This window comes from Oryzias melastigma, linkage group LG2 (assembly GCF_002922805.2).
Source record: "Oryzias melastigma strain HK-1 linkage group LG2, ASM292280v2, whole genome shotgun sequence".
Taxonomy (NCBI): Eukaryota; Metazoa; Chordata; class Actinopteri; order Beloniformes; family Adrianichthyidae; genus Oryzias; species Oryzias melastigma.
In genome coordinates, this window is record NC_050513.1 from 18,642,941 (window position 1) to 18,664,378 (window position 21,438).

The 21,438-nt window shown below is 43.6% G+C and overlaps 1 protein-coding gene and 1 long non-coding RNA gene across 9 annotated transcripts in view; one reads left to right on the forward strand and one right to left on the reverse strand.

The window, feature by feature from the left end:
* LOC112156648 overlaps window positions 1-3,402 on the reverse strand; it is a 5,638-nt gene extending 2,236 nt beyond the window's left edge. The window contains exons 1-2 of one of the 2 annotated variants that reach the window (XR_004949387.1): window positions 2,513-3,402; window positions 871-980 (exon numbers count right to left, since the gene is read on the reverse strand). This is a non-coding gene — a long non-coding RNA (uncharacterized LOC112156648). Of the gene's footprint in view, window positions 1-870; window positions 1,778-2,512 lie in introns of those variants that run through there. The other variant, XR_004949386.1, reaches the window with a different exon arrangement.
* The window catches only part of zeb2b (zinc finger E-box binding homeobox 2b), an 89,630-nt gene that overhangs the window by 1,580 nt on the left and 66,612 nt on the right, over window positions 1-21,438 (forward strand). The window lies entirely within an intron of this gene.

Here is a 21,438-nt window from a genome sequence, read left to right on the forward strand (position 1 = left end):
CAAAACTCATTTTCAGTAGCATCCAGGCTCTTATTTTGTAATTCTTTTTTAAATCTGTGCCCCCCCCTTCCCTCCCCATCAAAGGTTATCTATCTAGATCAGATTTCAGTTATTGATTCCAGCAGATCAATAACAGACAAGCATTTTGTTTCCACGCTAAACAGCTCGGGAGCATCACAGGAAGAGGAGGTGGAGGGGGGAGAAAAACAGAGGAGGCCACCTGTTTAAAAAATAAAGGAAAGTGTTTTATTTTGGTAAATGTAGAATTATTATTTTTTTTATTTAAAGCATTCTTTTATTTTTTTTTTTTAAATCCTTAGTGGGAACGTCCGGAAAACTGAAATCAACAAAAAAATAAATAAAAAATCTGGATGAAGACGGACTTGGTGAGGAAGAAAGTGATTCCGAGCTTCAGATGTGGGAATATCGCTTAAGAATTCCCAAATCTACTTGGATTATTTTTCCAGATTTTCAAAAATAATCAGATTTTTGTTTTAATTCAGATTTAATTTCTCTAATTTCTCCTCCATCAACTTCTTCCTTAAGGCGTTTTTCCCTTCATTTTTGATTTTTTCCCCGTTCCCGGTGTGTTACATAATCACTTTCCTCCATCTCTGCCCTTTTTTTCCTCCTTTTTTCCCTTTTTTTTTTTAAAGTTCCCGCTTTCGCTTTCTTTTCTCACCCTCCCTCCTTTCCCCAGATTTGCCCTCTTCAAGGTAGGGCCACTGAATAGGAAAGGGAGAAGAGGAGGAGGGGTGGGGGGGTTAAAAAGAGGGGAAAATCAGGGGGGAGGAGGAGGAGGAGGTTTCGCAGGGGAGCTCGCGGACAATTGATTGTCAGCGGTAATGTGTTTCATTTACATGTTTATACCGTCAATAGTGGCGGGGGGTTGTCCGCCGCGCCATTCACTGCTGCCATTCCCATACGGGGTCGGCGGTGGTGTGCACTTTTTTACCCCCCCTCTCCTTTCCTTCCTTTTCCTGCAGGAAGAAGCAGGGAAAAGTGTTTTGGGAATATTGTGTCAGAAAGTGAAAAAATTCCAAACATTTCATACAGAAAAAAAGAGGATCTTTGCATCTCCACTGCAGCTAAATCGTTTATTTGGTGCTGCGGTTTTTACTAAGTTCTAGTTTTTTTTTCTACTTTGTTCCCTGGTTTTCGACTGTATACTTAGTTTTTTTTTTCTTTACAATATCCTCCATTATTTTTGCTATATTTTACATATATAACTATCTTATCAGTTTTTTTCACTTTATGCATGTTCTTCGTTATTTTTTATTATATAACTATGTTCTCTAATTTTTTTTACTACAGTCTCCAGTTTTTTACTGTGTTGTGTTATTTATTTTTACTTTGTTTTACAGTTTTTTACTATAAACTTCAGTCTTTTACGATGTTCAACGCTATTTTTTTCTATATTTACAGATATAACTACGTTCTTCACATTTTTTTTACTATTTTTACTTTGATCTCTTATTGTTGTACTACGTACTTTCGTTTATTTTTTGCTATTTACTCCGTTATTTATAACTCTACGTCATGGATATAACTACATACTGTAGTATTTTTACTATATTTTACAGTTATAGCTATGTTTTCTATTCTTTTTACCTATATTCTTTGGATATAACTATGTTTTGTAGTAGTTTTCACTATATTTTATGAATATAACTATGTTCTCTAGTATTTTTAACTACATTTTATGGATATAACCATGTTCTCTAGTATTTTTGACTATATTGCATGGATATAACTATGTTCTATTGTATTTTATACTATATTTCATGGATATAACTATGCTCTATAGTATTTATAACTATATATAATGCATATAGCTATGCTCTATATTATTTTTTTATTATATTTTATGGATATAACTATGTTCTATAGTATTTTAAACAATATTTTATGAATATAACTATGCTCTATACTATTTATAACTATATATAATTAATATAGCTATGCTCTATAGTATTTTTTACTATGTTTTATGGATATAACTATATTTTACATCATTTTTCGCTATATGTCTTTAATATAACTACATTCTAATTTTTTTTAACTATCTTTCCAATTTATTAACAAATTCTCAGTCTTTGTTTTACTATGTACTTTCGTATTTTACTACGTTTCTTTGATAATTTTTTATATACTTCACAGATAAAACAATTTTCTCCAAATTATTATCTTTTTTTTTTACTATGTTTCCCATATATATTTTTCTACTTTATTCCGCGGTTTTAGTTCGATGTGTCAAACCAATCCGCCACACTGACAGGGTTAAAAACTTTCCCGTCTAACAAAACGAGATTGTTTTGACACTTTTAATCGTCCCGGTTCATTATTTCGGATCATTCCGGCTCCTGGACCGCCCTGCTTGTGTGCAGATATTTTTGTGCCTGGCGGCCAGAGAACACACACTCGCAGAGGCACGGTGAGCCCGGACCCCTGACACCGCGGGTCTTTGGAATGCCTTAGGTACGATTTCACTTTCGCTCACATCAATGCTGACCTGAATGCCTTTCATATCTGATCCGCCGCGTCTCTCCTGGTAAACATCCCCCAGGGGGAGAACAAAGAAAAGGAGCTTCTCTTCCTACTTCTTCTTCTTCTTCTCCTTCTTCTTCTCCCTCTTAATCACAATTCAGCCCCTTTTGCCGCCAGCAGCAGCAGCAGGGCTGCACATTTGCATTCAGCATCAGAAAAGGGCCCGAGATGAAAAGGGGGGCGAGAATAAGAAAAAAAAAATGAAGAGGAAAGGAGGAAAAGAAGAAGAGGTGGAAGGGGAAAATAGAAAAAGAGGTGGGTGGAGAGAAATAACTGGGGTGTTTGTGGTTGTTTGTTGGTCGTCCCTTGGTTACAAGCCTTTTATAGCCTCCCTACTCGAGCGGGGACCCCCCCTCCTCACCACCACCTCTCTCCTGACAGACAGATAGTGTTACGAGATGCCTACACTATTCGTGGACGCTCACTCCTTAAGGTGAAGGAAAAGCATCCCATACTTTCAAACACTTTCATTCTTTTCTTTCCGTTTTCAACAAATTAGCCAAGAAAAACACGTTTTTTTTTTTAAAGATCGTTTTTACGCGTACGACACTGTGGTTTTCACTTGAGATTAGTGAGATATCATCTGCATTCCCAGGCAGGATGTATGCAAATCTTAATAAAAGATGAAGAGGGAGGGGGCTCTTTAAATCATGTGATATGGATTCCAGCTTTCTCTTTCTGTTCTTCGCCCAGAACTTTTTTTTTTTTTTTTTTGCCTTCCTTTATTTTTTGGTTAAGAAGAGGGATTATCGGTACACCTTCCCTCCCTCCTCCTCCTGGCCAAGCTGTGCGGGATTTAGACAGATTTACTTCAGCAAACACCTTTGGACACTGAGGGTTGTGGGGTGGGGGGAGTTGTGGGGGGGTGGCAAAAGCGGGGGGGTGAGAGTCTGTTTGCAAAAGGGGCCTTTTGTTCGGAGGGGTTCTGGATAATGCCTTACCATGCAGCCATGATATTAACCCGTGCTTTGGAGGGGTGGGGTGGAAGGTGCTGCTGTTGGGCGCGAGGGGCAAATGAGAGAGGGAGAGAGAGATTGGGGGGTGGAGAGGGTGGGGGTTAACTCTTTGTATGAGAATCCCCCCCCCACACACACCTCCCCACTTCCCTTTTGTGAAACTGTCTGCTTTTGAAAGGTGCACTTTATTTGGGGCGATGCACCGCAAGTACCAGGGACGGCGCAAGCCTCCGGAATCCGTCGGACTCCGGCTTGCCTCCGTCCTGTCGTTCGGCCCGGAAAAGCGGTAGTGTGGCATTCCCCCCGCGTGCTTTCTGTCTCCAAACACCCGAGCCGCTGCTAAACTTCCAGGATTCTGGAAGCAAGGGATGCGGATTCTGACTCCCTGCGCCAAAAGTTCCAGTCCCTCCTGACTTTATTTCATGCCTCCTTGGTCGTTTTTCTTTTTCTCTCTCAGCGTCTTCCTTCTTTGTTTGTCTCTGTTCACTCATTGTGATTTTAACAAGAAAAAAAAATAGACAGAAAGCAAACAGTGAAATTGAAACTTCAGTGGCCCGGTAAATAACCGCCTGCGTTTGGACTTTTCATTTCCGTGGGTACACTCTTTACCCCTAAGCCGGCATGTTTTATGCATCGCGTGGGCGGACGATGCAGTTTTGAAATATCACGCCTCATTTGAGCATTCCCGGAGTGAAGATGCAAAGTCTGTATTTGGCTCGTCTTGTCCTGCTGTTTTGCACTTGTTCGGTCGCGATTTTCGTCAAGGTCTTGCGTTGGGCGACAGGTTGACGAGCAGGTGCAAACGTGGGATTACAGCTTCAAGAACACCTTTTTTCTCTCTCCTGAACTTGAGAAGTTACGGTTGTGGCTTTTTAGCTCCGCTGTGGGTTTGCACTTCAGTGGCGAGACAGTCTCTGATGCTCTCTCCGCAAGGTCAGGGACGATCAATTCCAGATCGTCAGATTAAGGCTGGGTGACATCTGGAAATCTGGTGCTTTCTCTCACGTACCTTTTAATCCCGGTTAATAGAACATGCTATTTGATCAGCGCTTGCTTGTTCCTACTGTTCTTCATTATTCAGGAGGTGTGCCGCTTCCCCTGCCACCTCGGAGCACCCCCTTAACGAGGGGCGCCGCGGCGGAATTCAGATGCGCTATCTTGGCCTTAATTGCGGCCGATCGCCCCAGCCAGATTAGGACGAATTTGGGTCATTTTGCGGCTGCACAAATTTGCGCCCGCTTTTCCAGCTCTTTCATCTCGGGAAATGATCAAGCACCTTCCTAACCGGAGGCTGCGGCTCAGAGGAGGGAGCGGCCAGGAAACGGCTCGTTATTCGACTTGACTTTTTTTTTTGGCTTGCAAGGAGTTGCGGAGCGTGTCACCTGTAGGCTTGTCTCACTGGGGCCTTTCTGTTCCTGAGATTCTGGCAAAAAGCAGGAGCCGCTGTGATTTGCAGGAGTCACGATGAGGCGATAAGAAGCGAGGGGGCTGAGACACTGATAAGACCTGTGACTCTGTTGGGATGGAAGGGTATTTCCTGACCCAGAAAAGTTGCAGGAGACTCGAGTTCAGCCTCGTGACTGTGTCTTTATGACTCCAGAGCCTCAGGATGGGGTTTTACGTCCCTTTAACTGGTCTATTTTGTCACTTTCAGCCTCTAACTTTGCCTTTTCAGAACCCAATTCCCCCTCTTTCTGAACACCCCCCCCCTCCAATTCAGCCAGCCAGTCATCTACCCAGTCAGCCTACTCTAATTACCTCTCCACCACCCAAGGAAAGCTACTTCCTTATCGCCCTGCTGTCTTGCTCCGGCATTCCTGAGATAAATTCTCCACCACTTTGTTATTCTTACTACTTAGAGGTATTGGAATTAGCATGACCATCAAAGCAGACCTTGTACTACCCCCCTACCCCCACCCCTCACCCCCAACCCGACCACCACCTCTCTTATCAGTGGTCATACATTACAGACGGGCACGAGCTTTGCAAGGCTGCAGAGGTGGACGATCTTTGCAAGGATGTACGGCGAAGCAAGCGCCAGGCCGGCCTCGCTACAGGTAGTCCGCACCAGGAAATAGTCACCTCCACTTTTTTTTGTTGTTGTTGTCGTTTCCGGTCTCTGTGACACCAGTGCTCGTCTGCAGGCGAGGCGCCTCAAACGGCAAAGCGATCGCCACATCCCCTAATGTTATTACTTTTCATAATTAGTTACAGCAACACTCATTCGACGAGTGGCGGAAAGGAGTATTCCTTAGTCATTAAGGTAATGAAATATTCATTTATGCTACCTTTTTTTTCCAACTGCCTCACAAATGAGGCCGCCTCGCGTCCGCCCTGCCCGCCGCTTCACCGCCGCGGCAGACTGGCACGTCTGCAATTAGCGATGACAGTTAGGAGGTGAGGTGGAGCGGCGTGACTTCACGCCCCCTCAGGCCCCGCCCTCCTCATCCTCCACTAACCCCCCCATGCACCACCACACCACCACCACCCTTTTTTTCTTCTTTTGTTACCTTTATCTCCTCCTCCCAAACCGTCTCCTCCCCGACGGAGAGGTTACCTTTTCCCAACGGTGCAAAATCGACTTGACATAACTGTTCATCAGTTTCAACCCCCCCACACACCACCCCCCAGCCCGCGGTAGTTTGCATCAAATCGGGCCTAGTCAAGCTTCAAGTGGAAATTGGCAGGCCGGAAACTGACAGAAGGAAGGGGGTGTGGGCTACATCTGAGATCTGAGGGTCAAGTTTGGGGGCAAGTTTCAACCTTTTTTTTTGCCAAATGGGCTTTTATTTTTGCGGGTATAGTGGGTGGAGCTACAGGAAAGAGTGATGCTTGTGGAGGTAAAAAGTTAAAAGGCTGCACGTGCTTAACATATTAAGGCAGATCTTTTTTTTCCTTTTCCCGTCTTCTGGTCCTCTGAGGGGATCACTTTTGTGATGAAACTTTCAGGCGGATCTGGCTGCTCCAGATCTGTCTTTGAAACAACCCTCCCACCCCCACCCAAGCTGCTGTGTGGTTCTGTGGAGGTGAGCCTCGCCTGTTCTCCACCTTCCATCTTAATCTGCCCCCCTCTCCCTCCCTGTCCCCAACCGCCCCTTTCCCCCTGCACTCCGGCTGTTTGGACGGGGCGGCGTTGAGGTAACCCGGTGTGACGGCACGGTTTTGTTAAGCCGAGAACAAAGGCTCGGAGACGGCGGGCCGGGCTTTTGTCCTTTCGCCCGGGTCCGGCCTCTGCTGCAGGATTTAATGCTCTGTTTACTTCCTGTGACATTCAAAAGAGGTGCATCCTCCTCTGAGGTGCACAAACAAGCTTCTTGTTTGGGTTTGAGCGGCAGTTTGTCGGGTTTTACCGACCAAAAATGTAAAAAAACGACGAAAAACGGTGAAAGTCAGGTGTCTGTCGGACAGCAAAGGAGGTTGTTTTTGTGAGTCTGGGTTGCATGCTCTTTGGGCAAACTGAAAGAGGCGCTCAGCGGGATTAGAGAGTGAGAGTTGCTGGGGGTGGCAAAGCACAAGAGCATTCTGGGAAGTGTTTTATCCTCCTGTATCTGCTAAGAAACTCAACAACAACAACAAAAGGAAGCGACTTTTTTGCAGTTTTTGCGGAGCAGTGCCGCCGTTGAGCCGAAGAGGGCGACGTCGGGCGTGTTTGTTATCGACGTTCAAATAAAAAGCAAAAGTTTCCAAAAGGGGAGAGGAGCAGTAAAGCGTCTATATTTTCACGAGCGCATAAAGATTATGAGCGCGACCCGGCAGCGCCCATCTGTGCCTTCGCCGCCGAACGCTGCGCCGTTAAAGCGGGCGGAGACGGAGGGATGACTTTCATTCCTCTTTAATAGTTTGCTAAGGTCATACAGGAGAGTAAGCACCCCTCCCCCCTCACCACCCTCTGCTAACTTCCTGCCAACCCACCCCTCCCCCGATGACTGACAATTTCAACAAAATAAAAGCTTTTTTTTCTTTCCGTTTTGCTAAACAATTACGAAATTACAGCCGAACTAAAAAAAGAAAAACCCGAAAAGTGAGCGGCGCCCGTATTTATGCAATCAACATAACGAAGAAACAAAACAATTTAATGTGGAAAATCATCATTCATCTGCATTATAATTGCTTCTCTTTCACATCTACAGGGATGGTTAATTAAAATTGTGATTAAATGCGGCTGCGCTGCCTAAGATGTTCTTCGCCCTAAACAGGTGCTGTAGAATTTCAAAAGTAAAGAGGGAGAGGAGGCTAATTAGCATTGGAAATTGAGAAATTGCCTGCAAGAATCGGTGTTAATTTCACTCACTGATGAGGTAATTTATAAAAAGTGGAGGGGGGGGTTGAAGAGTGGGTGTGTGTGTGTGTGGGGGGGGGGGTCTAAAGATTGCAACAGAGACCCCCCCTCCTCCATCTTTTTTTCCCAGCATGCAGGTGAGGCTTGTTTGCAAAATATTTGAGTTGCCCTTTTTTTTTTTTTTTTCAGAGAAGACATTTCGTTTAAAAGTTTTAAGAGATAAAAGTGGGGAGTTTTTTTCAAACTTTCGGATCCTCCTAAATATATTCACACCTTCAATGTGAAGCCGTTTCCTAAAGTTCAGGAGCAGTCTTTTCTTTTCAAATATTCAAAATTTAAAGTTTAAAAAAATGTGCCAGTTAAAGTGCCAACACCCTTCCCCCGATTGGGGAACCGGACAGGTGGGGGGAGGGGCCACTGGCTTTTGCGATAAATCAGGGGTCTCCAACTCAATCACACAGGGGCCAAAATCCAAAACTCACCTAAGGTCGCGGGCCAACCAGGATAAACTTATATTGAACACTCTAAAACTTTAAAGACGTAACTTTTTAGCATGACTATGAATAATAATAGAAAGGCAGAAATATTATTCCAGAATAAATCAACTTAAACTTTAAGTAACTTTCAATATTTTACTCTCCATAAAAATATATTTTGTCAAAATAGTTAGAAATAAGTGCGAGATAACACCCCCCTCCCCCCAAACTGTCATTTTCTTCCTCAAGTGTCTAGAACTTTCTAGTTTTACATTTTTTATTTCGAAAAAAAAAAGGAAAAAAAAAAGGCGGGAAAGCCTCTAGCCGAGCTGCTTCATGACTGTTTCATAACCCCCCCTCCCCCTCACAGGGAGTCACTCAGCTGAACAGGTCAGCCAGTAAGTGACAAGGTATTCCGTCGTTTCGTGAACCTTTGCCAGCCGGATTGTTCGCTGCAAGTGTAGTGTAACTGAGCCGCTTGTAGCTCGCCGGAGTGTGGAAAATAAGATCGAGCACTGACTTTTTCTTTTTTTTTTCTCCTCCCCCGCCCCTCCACTGCTGGCTCCACAAACCGTGAGAGATACTAAAACAGATATCCAGGTGATGTTCGTCTGTCACTGGCTCTGGTTTGAACACTTTAGGCTGTTAGCACTCAGGTACTCTGTTTTACCGTTAGGTTCAGGGAGGCTTTCAACACGATATTTTGTTTTATCTCTTATTTTGGAGAGATATGATGAAGATAGGATGGTTAAAAAAAACATGTGAAGAAAAAAAATGAGGTTTCTGAAAATTGAGCTAAAAGTACAGAAATCGATATTCTTCTGAAAAATTTGGCTGTTGAGGATGCTTGTGTTGTTGAAAGAAATAGAAATCTTCGAAAATTGAGATTTAGCTAAAAGTTTGGATTTCAAAAATCTTTGGAAAAAACTCAAAGACGCTGTTAATGAGCCTTTCGTGTCATGTTTGCGTAGAAAAAAGATATTAGATAGTTGAAAAATTAAAGATACAAAAAAAAATGAAATTTTGGAAAAATTATTTTTAGCCAAAAGTTAAGATTCCGATAACATTTATAAAAAAAACTGAAAAGGCTTTTTGACAGAAATGAAAGAAGAGACCTTTACATTTCTAAGGAGGCTGTCATGTGAATATTCTTCGGAAAAACCCAAAAAAGTCTCCTTCTGTACGTGACACCTTTACACAGCTAAAGGAGGTTGTGATGCAAAGTTTACGTGGACGAAAAAGAAAAACGAGGTCTTCAAATTTTGAGATCTTGCGAAAAGTTTGGATTTCAAAATTCTTCGGAAAAGACGTGAAAAAGTTTCCAGCTGTACGTGACAGAAGACACTTACACAGCTAAAGGAGGCTGTCATGTGATGTTTGTGTTGACGAATAGGCTATAAAACAGAAACAAACAAAAAAAAACAGGAGAAACAAGGTCTTCGAAATTTTGATTTAGCCATAATTTTGGATTTCAACATTCTTCGGAAAAACCCGAAAAAGGCTTCCTTCTGGAAATTAAAGAAGACATCTCTATGCAGCTAAAGAGTCTGTTGTGGGATGTTAGTGTTGATGAAAAAGATAGAAAAGTTAAAAACAAATAAACAAACAAAAAACAAGGTATTTTGACAACAAGGTAATTTGAGTTGTAGCTTAAAGTTTAGATTTTTACATTTTTCGGAAAGACCCGAAAAAGCTTCCTGCTGGAAATGAAAGCTAAAGAGGCTATCATGTGATGCTTGTGTTGACAAAAAAGATAGAATAGTTAAAAACAAACAAAAAAACTAGGTATTCGAAATTTAAGTTTTAGCTTAAAGTTTAGATTTCGATATTCTTCGGAAAGATCCGAAAAAGTTTCTCTCTGGAAATCAAAGCTAAAGAGTCTAAAGAGGCTGTCATGTGATGTTTGTGTTGACAAAAAAGATAGAATAGTTAAAAACAAAAACAAAACAAAAAAAACTAGGTATTCGAAATTTAAGTTTTAGCTTAAAGTTTAGATTTCGATATTCTTCGTAAAGACCCGATAAAGCTGGAAATCAAAGCTAAAGAGGCTGTCATGTGATGTTTGCGTTAACGAAAAAGATAGAATAGTTAAAAACAACAAAACAAGGTAACTAGGTAAAATTTAGATCTCGATGTTCCTCGTAAAAACGCGGAGTGGCTTCCCGCCGAACACGACAGACGGCACGTTTACACGGCTGTTAGGGAGGCTGTCATGTGATGTTTGCGTTGACGAAACGGTGGCAGGATCCGGGTTTAAACGGGGTAAAAGGGATTTCTACAACTTCAAACAGCAGAAACAGAGAAAGCTCCCCAGAGCCCCCCGGGAGAGACTCACACGACGACACCAGGGGGGGAGAAAACAATCGCTAATATTAGGAGAAAAGAGGGTAGAAAGGGGGGGTTGGGGACACACACACAAACAGTGCAGAGGGAAAAAAAAGAAAAAAAAGTGAGTTTGTTTATGTGCTCATAATGCGAGTCTGTGCGCCCCGGTGAAGCGCCGCAAATGGGAGAAGTATGCGTGGGTTCCTCAGGTAACAGGATTACGTGGGCACATAATTGATCCATTTGGGGGAAAAATGACAGGGCTCTAAAGAGGCCTCGGCTTTGGAAATGGAGTTCATGAAACAGGCATTCGTAAATTCAAAGGAATCAATATGTCAATTTTATTACATCTCCGGGCCAGATGGGCATTAAAGGCGCAGCTCATCCCTCTGCCTCTCAGCCCCGCTCGCCGCTCTGTCATCTCACCCGCCGCCTCTCTCTGTCACTGTCCCCTCGCCTTTTCCCAGCAACCCCTGCTCCCCTTCTCCAGCGTTTGCTTGTCTGCCTTTCCTTCCCAGAGTGGGACTCCCCCCGCTGAACACGCCGACCTTGTTCTAGAAATGCTAATTCTTTTTTCCAGATGATTCACTCAATGAATTTTCATCTGTATAAATAACTTAAAGGCACTTTTTCTTCTCATTTGAGTCAGAATTTTTTACATATCGGTGAAATAATTCACATTTCAGTCTCGTAGTTCAGGTTTCATTCCATTTTTTTGCACTTTTTGCCGAAATTTTTGAACTTGGTTGCAGTAAATTGGCAATTTTATAGCCTTCAGTTGGAGCTGGTGCAGAGTGTGTGTGTTTGTGTGACGTTTTACAAAATTAATTTGATATTTGTTTAAAGTATAGTACTTCTTTATTAGCTTAAAATAAGTTGGTGTGAAAAGTTAGCAAAAACTGCTAGCTTACTGTGGTTTTTAATTACCTCTGTCATACTTTATATTCTTCTTTTTTTTTACTTTTTACTATGTTATTACAATATGTTTATCCTCAAAAAGTGATAAAAGACCGCCAAGAAAAGTTGGAAGTGTCACTCCCTTGCTAGCAAAGTTTGAAATAAGTAGCAGAAAAAGCTATTTTTTTCTGGCTTTACTGAAATTTGTTCATTTTTAGCTTGAACTTTTGAAAATATTTCCATTTATTTACATTTTCCCCAATTATTGGTTTCCTGCTTGCAAACATTTGTCAAAGCATTAAGTATGAAGCATAAAAAGCTAACTTTGTGTTTTGTTTTGCTAAAATCTGATACTTTTTAAGCTTGAAATTTAGAAAAAATGTTCCTTCTGATTAAAAAAGTAGTAAAAATTCACTGGCTACCATGAGAAAAGGTTAGCAAAAGGTTCTTTTTTTAACCATATTAATCACTTTCTAGCAAAAATTGAAGTAACTTTAAGTATATAGCAATAAGCTAATTTGCGTTTTCCTTCAATTAATTTTTTTTTAACCTTGAAATTATGAAAATCTTGCTGTCTATTCAATACGTTTTCAATATTTACTGAAGAAGTAAAGAAGTAAAGAAAAAGTTCACTCTTATTTCTCAATGTTTTGCTACCCTGCTGGCGACATTTCACCTAGCTTGGAGTTTGTGGCACAAAACGGCTAATTAATTATTTGGATTTTTTTCTACGTTTTTGTAACTTCAAGCTTGAAGTTTCTAATACCTTAGTTGTAACTTACTTCATAATTGAAAAATGATTTAAAATCTACTGGCTCACAGGAAAGTAATATTTTTTTCCTCCGTATCACTCCCCAGCTAGCAAAATGTTGCCTAGCTTGAAGCATGTAGCACCAAATGTCAACTGTAGGTTTCGTTCAATTTTAAATTAAAACTTTAAAAATGTGGAAGAAACTTAGTTTGTCTTTTTGATAGAGAAAAAAGATTTATAAAAAGTAGTGGCTAACCTGATAAAATAAGCAAAGTTTTGCTCCCCTGCTAGCAAAATGTCACCTAGCTTGAAGTACACAGAGCTAAATCGCTAATTTGGATCTTGTTTCACTGAAATTCTGAAACCTTAAGCTTGACATTTTAAAAAATAGTTTTGTTTTAACTTAAAGAAGGATTCAAAATGTACTGGTTAACATTTAAAACAAAAGAAAATGTGATTATTTTTGGTACGTTGCTAAACTTTAAATAACTTTGCTAGCATTAAGTTTCTCCTCTTATGGACAAATCAAAGCCGCTAGCTTGATGTTAGCTACCGTTGATGACTCAAACTGTTGATAAATTCAGAAAAATAGTCCAAATATGAATTAAAATGATAAACTGGAGGTTTGATAAGCACTCCATGTTAATAAATATCCACTTTTTAGACTATCGTAACCACACAAGTTTCATTTTTCTGGATTTTCAAGTTAAAAGCAACTTTTGTTCTCAATCATTGTTATTTATTCGTCACTTCTTTTTGGGAGTGTGTTTGCAAAACGTTTGAGTCAGAGCTCCAACTCCTCCGTTATCGCCCCCCCCCCCATTCCTCCACTTGCAATCTTCACTGTCAAGGTCTCGCTGCGTTTGTGAGGCAAAGGTCCTCTGTGGCTTTTTTTTCTTCTTTTTTGCAAAGGTTTGGTGTGTTTGCACGCCGGTGTGCAGCGTGCGTCTCTCTGGGGGTATCGGATACCCCCCCCGGGCGGGGGAGGGGGCAGGTGAATCGGCTGAAACGTTGACTCGGCACTATGGCTGGAAGAGAGGGGGGCAGATGTAGCTTTCTGCCCCCACCCACCCCAACTTTAGCTAAAATATTCACATTTCATTTCAATACAACAACATCCCAGATTTAATTACCACCCGGCGTTCTAATGCAGATGAATAATGCAGCGGAGGGTGATGCAAACGGAGAGAAATAAAAACGCTATACGTCGAAGGATGGGGGGGGGGTAGGACAAAAAGTGGTTAAAAAATGGGAGAAAGTGGCCCCCTTGATGGTTGATAGTTGAGTTTGAAAGAGATTGGCAGGGAAGGGAGGGCAATTACCAGGATTTTCCCCCTTCGCCATTCCAGCAGTTCATTTTGGGAGAGAGTAAATAATAAGAAGTTGGTGATGCTTGCATTTTTAATTCCAACCCCTCCTCCCCCTCCCTCATCCCTGTACTTTTTTTTCTTTTTTTTTTTGTTCAGTTCACTGACTGACATCTGCTATCAATGCTAAGCAGGTGTTCCCGCGCAAACAGACGTGCCCCTGTTTGTGTTTCGCCATCCCGCCACCGTGCGCCCAAATGAGCAACGTGATTAAGAATCCTGTAAATTTTTGAAAGGGAAACGGATGGCTGCCCGGCTAGAACGTAATTACACCGCCGACGACATCCGCAGCTCGCCGCGGCGGCAGCCAGAGCCAAAGCAACAGCAGAGAATTAATAATATATAATGGCATCTTCCCTTGTAATTCATAAATGAAATAAAATGAAGGAGGAGTAACGGCTGATAAGTTTTTTCACCCCCTTCCTCCCCCCTACCCTCCCTCCCTCCCTCTCGGGTGGTAATTTTCAGAAATTGAGTCGAGGTGATCATCTTGCATGATGCGGTAACTCAGCTCGGGAGTGTGAGAGGGAACCATGGAAGACGGATTCCTTTCTTTCTCCGTCTCTACCTCATTTGTTTACTAAATGAGACCTCTGCATATGTTCCCTCTCTTCTCCCAGTTTTGTCCTCGCAATGGACAATTAGCTCTGACATCTCAAGTGGCGTCTGACTTTCTTGGGTTCGCCGTGTTTTGTTTGGTTGGTTTTTATGATGTTTTGGAGGAGAACCCGGGCGAGAAGCTGCGGGGAAGGACCGCGGTAACCTCTAGGGAGGAGGAAGGAGAGCGGCGTGACACGCAGGGCGGCGAGACATCTCTGACGAGACTCGTCCTGACAGGATTTTTCTCTGTTTCTTGAGGTTTCTAGGGCTGCCAGGTACGACTTGAATCAGGACTGACGCGCTCTGACACGACAAGTCACGATAGAAGCCAAACACGAGTGTGACACTTTCTCCGCGTTGGTCCGTTTGCAGCCGATACCTTGACCTCGTGGCTACAGTCCAGATGCTTTGGGTGTAGTTTAGCAGCTGGCGTCCAACCGTAAACATCGTCCAACTTGTCTGAGCAATGAGTGATACACCAGACTCGTAGATGTATCTCTGGACATCGCTGCTCCTGTTGATGCCAAATAGTAAGGTGTGGCGGGACAAACGACGGTCTTGTTCGCCTCTGTGAAGAAGCGCTGTGGCCGAGATCAGTGGGCTCGCTGTTCGGTGGGAAGAACAAGGCCCTGACACAGCCGGGGTGATGGAGTTCAGGTCTGTTTGGGAGGACATTGTGAACATTTTTACATAAGTACACAGCCCGCAAACGGTTGGATAAAGGGGCACCAGGGCTCTACTGCAGTTGTGCTTTGATTTTGTTTCAGTTTCGTCTCAAGTTTGACCTTTGACATCATCAAATGTCCAGTAACACCTTCAAATCAACCAGTGACTATTTTCTCTTTGACCAAAGTCATTACATTGGTGCATTTTGAGTATACTTCATATAACCTGCTTGTTTTGTGCCACAATGTGGTGGATGAACTGGCGTTTGGTTTTGTCTAAAGTCAATCAGGTCACGATCATAAATGTGAATGTCCAGAACACCTCTAAGAGTAAACAGATCCAACCTATAGGCGATATCAGGTCGTATCAAGGAGCTTTAGGGTCATAGCAAGTTTTATGCAGATGATGTACTTCTATTGGGATTGTTTGGCCTTTTGTACTTAGAAAACTAGCACATTTGTCTTTATATACAAGTGAAGGACCTTTGATTTTTATAAATGTGCTTTATGTAAAAAAACTAACAATACTTTTTTCTCTGATCAAAGTCATAAGCCTACAATGTCATAAATAGGTGCGTTTTGTAGATAAACCAGACACAGTATCGGACCTGAACCGGTATCAGATACGGTACTGGGCACGAAAAGGATGTGGTACCAAACCAGGTTAGGGTGCCGGACGTGTCCAGTACCGGTACCCTAACAAACCAGACACAGGGGGAACATGAAACAGATATGGTTACCTTCCTGATGCGTTCCCTAACGAACTGGACGTGATACTGAATGCGAACTGGATTTGGATACTGAACGCGTCCAGTACTGGAACCCCAACCCGGTTCACATTGGACGCTGTTCTGGTGCTCAGTATCAGCTGCGTTTCTGGGCACGAACCAGATGTGGTATCAAATGTGAACCGGGTTTGGGTACCGAAAGCGTCCAATAGCGGTACCCAAACCTGGATCGCGGTGGATGGTGTTCCGGTGTTCCATTGCTCAGTACCAAATGCAGCATCATCTGGTACTGGGCCAGATTCAGTACTGGGCCTTGAACCGGACACGGGTTAGGGTACTGGACACGTCCAGTGCCGCTTTTGGTGCCGGATTTGGATACCGGAGGGGTTCTGCATTGCGGTACGGGACCGGTTTCAGTTCGCGGGCCAGATGTTGGGGACCCGTGATTTAATGGGAACAGCCAAAAACCGACAAGTTTGGAGCACACAAATGTCAAAAAGTGACGTGGAGGGGTCTTTAACCAAACATCAATATGTGACAACTTGGAAATGACAATGTGTTGGTTTTGAAGAGTGTGGAGTGCATGAATTGTCATTTGGTTTAGTCTGGAATCAGGTCACGATCATAAATTTGACCTCTGACATCATCAGATGTCCAGAAACACCTTTAAGTGAACACATGAACCAACCCAAGCCAAAGCCACCAATGTCGTAGGTGTGTTTCGTGTAAACTCCCTGAAATGTGTCTTGTTTTGCACCTAGAGTGTGTCAATGTCAGTGGATAAACTCTCATTTGGTTTTGTCTAACGTCAAACTTTTATGAATGGAGGTATAAGGTCGTGCCACGTTTTATGCAGACGATGTAATTCTATTAGTGTCGTTAGACCCTTTATAGCCTTTTCAGAGAGCACCTTGCTTGAAAAGGAGTCCATTAACCTACTTAAAGTCTTAACTTTTCTTGAGTTGTGAACCCTACCTGGACGCCTCTTTGAGCACCAGTTGAGGTTGTTGGACGCCTTCCAGATAAGGTGGTTTGAACAACCGAGCGGGCAATGACTGGATGCAGAGATTAAATCTCATCAGGGATTATTACCCCAGCGTCCGCTTGGATGATCTGGACAAGCTGACTTAAGAGAGGAAGGTCTGAGGATCTTAAGGGACTGTTGTCTCCCCCCTTGACCTGGTCGTGAATAAGCCACAGACGACGGATGAAAAAAAAGGTTGTATTCAAGAGTAAATGGTTATCGTTGTTCCCTGCTGTTGCATCATAAATTAAAAGCCCGGCGCTGAATGGAACAGTGCTTACATGAAGTGCACGTGCTGTAGTGACCATCAGCGCTCTTTGTGCCCGTCCTGAAGCCGCCGGTGTTCCCGCTGTTGACTGGCGAGTCTTGTTAACATGCGACAGCTGTGCTGGTGAATGGACAGGACACACTGCCGCTTCTCTGGCTGCGCCCTCGCCGTGCCGGGACTCATACAGTAGCGCACAGAGGCCTGTTGTAAACCTATAGAAAGTGCGGATAATGGCAGCGACAGTCTGAGCGGCGTTGGCGGAGGAGGAGGAGAAGGACAGCGGTGCTCTGTCTCGGCTATCGCTGTCTGCGGCCGCCGTCGTGTGCAGACAAGGTTGTCCTCCTCCAGCTGCTGCTGGGAGATGATTCGGGTCACCGCGGGCCGCTTGGCAGGGGGCGGAGGGTGTGTGTATGCAGGGAGAGGGGGGCAAACCAACGAATCAAGGGGGCAATTGTGTCTGGTGCCAGTCAGTCGTAATTAAGAGCAGGATCAGGAGGTGGACACGCAAACACACACAAACCAGGACCCAGACCTCGGGTTTGGAACATCCCATAAACACAACGCATGCACGTAGACATAAACAGGGATGTCCACGCTTAAGCCTCTATACAGAGCAGCTCACCTGAAAATAATCGCTCGGAAGGGGCAGCAGGGGATGCAAATGAGGCCGGAGGTTAGCGTGGGAAAAGCGGAGCGGGGTTAGCCTGGGACTAGGTGATCCTCCGGGCAGGGGGCCGGCCTCAGGAGGGGCCTTTGTTTCCAGCCGTCCGTTTTAAAAATACCCAACGTGCACCTCCTCCTTCTGCCTCCCCCTCTCTATCACCTCCCTTGCCCTGTCAGTCCAGGCCAAGCCAAAAGAGAAAGGCCAAGAAATACGGTCTGGTTAACAAAGAGTGAGTCGTTGACTTGATTTTACATCAAATATGGGCTGATGCTAGGTCGTTTTTTATACCACGAGTGGCCCAAAACAACCAAGAAAGTGTTGATATATCGTGAAAAAATCAACATCTACCACAAAAAAGAGTCATAATAAAAATATCTGACAGATTAAGCTTGTACGGTGCGTCCAAAAACCCCTCCGTTGTGCCGAATTCAACTAAATCTGTTGTATTCTCCATGTACTAATCTATGCCCTCTTTTCTCTTATGGGTCTCCACCACCTCCACCTGGACCTCCTACGCTTCAAAGCAGGTAAGAACTTAAGAACACCTCCCAACACACACACACATAAAGTGTAATTTCCCACAATGCACTGATGGAACCGACAAGCAACGCTGGAGAACACATCCTCATAAATATTCAAGGGGTTGTAAAAAAGTGTTTGTACGAGGAAGGAAGAAGCCTCCACACGGTAGCGGAGTAGCAACCTGTTTGCCGCAGTGGACACGGCGAGTGTGCAATACGTCTCCCTTAATTATTATTTATCGGCCCTACCTCTGGCCTCCCTCGCCTCCGTCGCCTTTCTAAATAATTTCTTCAAACGAGGATTCTCTCTCTCGGCGGCGCAACTTTCACTCATCAAAGTTTAATCCTGAGCGTCCGTTTTAGGTTTTCTCGAATAAAGGCGCGCTTAAAAAATTCAGATGCAAATGATGCTGCATTATTCATGCGCCCTGCCGGTCCTTGTAGATTTTAAACATTTCCGAGGCCACCTTGATTCGAGTAATTACCTAAGCCTTCCGCCAGCGCCGTCATGAATTAGGTATTTCCTACAAGCAGAGTGTGCGCCTGATGAGCTTTTAAAGTGGCTGTACACCGGACTTGTGTATTGCTTCTTCTGCATGAGTGGCTGGAACATGAATCGCTTTCAGGTGGGGTGGAGGAAGGCGGCGGTAGTGCTGGTGGGGGTGGTGGTGGGGGGTGGGGGTACTCTCACTTTCGCAGACTGATGCCCTTTTAGGTCTCTATCAGCAGTCGGCCTCTCCAAAGATGAGACATTCTGACAAAAGTAGCTTAGAAGTTGGATGCTAACATCTGGATTAGCATAAATTAGCAAACTAGCCTGTCATGACTCCACCTTAATTCAGTGTATTTATTTCAGTGAAGAATCTTAAGGGAAGTGATAAGAATAACTCATCCACCTGTGAGCTGGCAGCTTCTAAGACTTTTTAGCAAAACGTTTTGTGTTTTTTACAGATTTTGACGCCATTTTGCTACGTGTTAGCATCAGGTGTTTGTCCAACTTCAAAATAGCGGCACATTTGTGTCTTTCTCTTCAGGAAGGACAAAGACACAACCCTTGACTCTAAGATCAAAAGTGGTTCGCCTTGCTTCCAACCTGGACTGTCACATGAGAGCGTGGTTGTTTTGATTTAGCATCAGAAATTAGCATTGTGGAAGGTGGTGGTAGTGGGTGGTGGTAGTGGGTGGTGGTAGTGGGTGGTGGTAGTGGGTGGTGGTAGTGGGGGGTGGTAGTGGGTGCACTCTCACTTTTGCAAGTTTCAGGTCTTTTTCAGCAGTCAAATGGGAAATTTAGACAAAAATTCGGCAGAAATTGGATGCTAACCCCTGTATTAGCATAAATTAGCATACCTCCCATTAACTGTCCTGACTCCGCCTTCATTTTGTCCATTTGCTTCAGTGAAGGATCCTAAAAAAGTGATAAGACTAACCTTCCACCTGTAAGCTGACACCTTTTGGTACTCTCTCACCTGTCTTAAATGTTTTTTTGGCTTGGAAGTTGGATGCTAACGCTCAAATTTGCAAAATATTAGCAAACTGTGCCTCTATTTGACTCCGCCTTATTTATTTGTGTCGATTTTAAGAAAGAATAATACGGAAAGTGATCAGATGAACCCTCTATCTGTAAGCTGGTAGCTTTGTCAGACTTTTTTAGTAAAACATTTGGGGTATTTTGGGGGAATTTGCCGCCTTTTTGCTATATGTTAGCATCAAGTGTTAGTCAAACATGTTAGCATCTCTGTATTGCTGTCTTCCACTTTGGTAAGGACAAAAATGTTCAGATCAAAGGTAGTTTACCTTGCGTCTGTCCTGGACCTTAACATGGGGGCGTGTCAATTTCGTTTGAATATCAGAGGTTAGCATTCCGTTAGCATTAGCGGGGTCTCTATGAGTGGTCTGCTTATCCAAAACATGATCAATCCTGACATAAGTGGCTTGGAATTTGTCAAATTTAGCTTAATTATGTGTGTCCATTTTAGTGAAGAATGCTAACCCTCCACCTGTTAGCAGCTTTTAGGACTGACCTTTTTTAGCAAAACATTTTGTGTTTTTTTTTGCTAGGTGTTAGCATCAAGTGTTTCTCAGACTCCCCAGCAGCTCTTTATGGTCGTCTTCTTTCTCAGTCAGGACTAAACTGCTGGTATTGATCCTCAGATCAAAGCCGCTTTACCTTGCGTCCTTCGCGGACCGTATCACGGGGGCGCGGCGGTTTTGTTTGAACACCAGGAATTAGCATCGGAGTGACCCCGAGTGCAAAGAGAGGAGAGCGTTTTTCCGCAGCAACCGAGGGAACAAAGCGAGGTTAGATGGAAAAATAATGCAGCTGTGGCCAACAAGCAGGAGGGGGGAGGGGGAGGGAAAACAAAGTAGTTGACTCGGCGACTCCATCATCTTTACTACCCGGCAGAAGAATTAATATTTAAACATTCTAATAATGTAGCTCGCCTTGCATGCACTTTTAAGCAAAGCAACAATATTTTTCACCTGGGGTAACACAATGATTTTTCTTCCCGCTGTGCACAATTTCCCTTTCTGATGATCTCCTCCAAGCCTCCCACCTCCACCATGCAGCCGGGCGAGGGGCCCCCACCACCGCCGCCTCCACCGCCAAACCCGTCCTGTGATTTCCACCTTATTTTTCACCCCACGAGAAACAGAAGAAGGAAAAAAAAACAAACAAATATTCATGGAGATAAATATTGAAATGAATTATCCCTGGATATGAGCAGAGGCCGCGGCTGCGGGAATGCGCCGCGCGCTCCCTCGAGGATCAAGCCGTGATTCATAAAAATCGAACCTGTTTGAAGGAGGAAGTCGGCGTGATGAGAGAACGGAGAAACAGCGGAGGACAAAACTGGTGGTTGCTTTGTTTTTGTTTGCCGCGTCTGCCCGCTGAGCCTCCGTGGCTTTTGCCCTCTCTCGTTCTGGAAACTTTTTCTGTTGTAGCTGCAGCTATGAGATCATCCGTGCTGCGTTTAGCTGCCTGGAAATGCAAATGCTAGCATGCTGATTTGGTTTTTGAAGTGTTTGGCCCGACTTTTCAGCTGTTACCAGATATAGATGCACAAAATGCATCAGAAATGCAGTTTTAGTCAAATTATTGCCTTATTTTTCTCAAAAGCAAAGCATTTTGGGGGTTTTTTCCACCACCTTTCTTGCTAGGTGTTAGCATCAGGTGGTTCCCAAACTTCCCAGTGGTTCTGGTCTTCCCTCTTCGGTCAAAACAAAGATGCCAGAGCTGATTCTCAGATCAAAGGTGGTTTAGCCTATGTCCATTGCTTGCTAAAACAAGGGGGCGTGGCCTTTTGTTTGAATATCAAAAATTAGCATTGATACGATTTTCTTGACTGTTACTAAAATATTAAGATGTTAA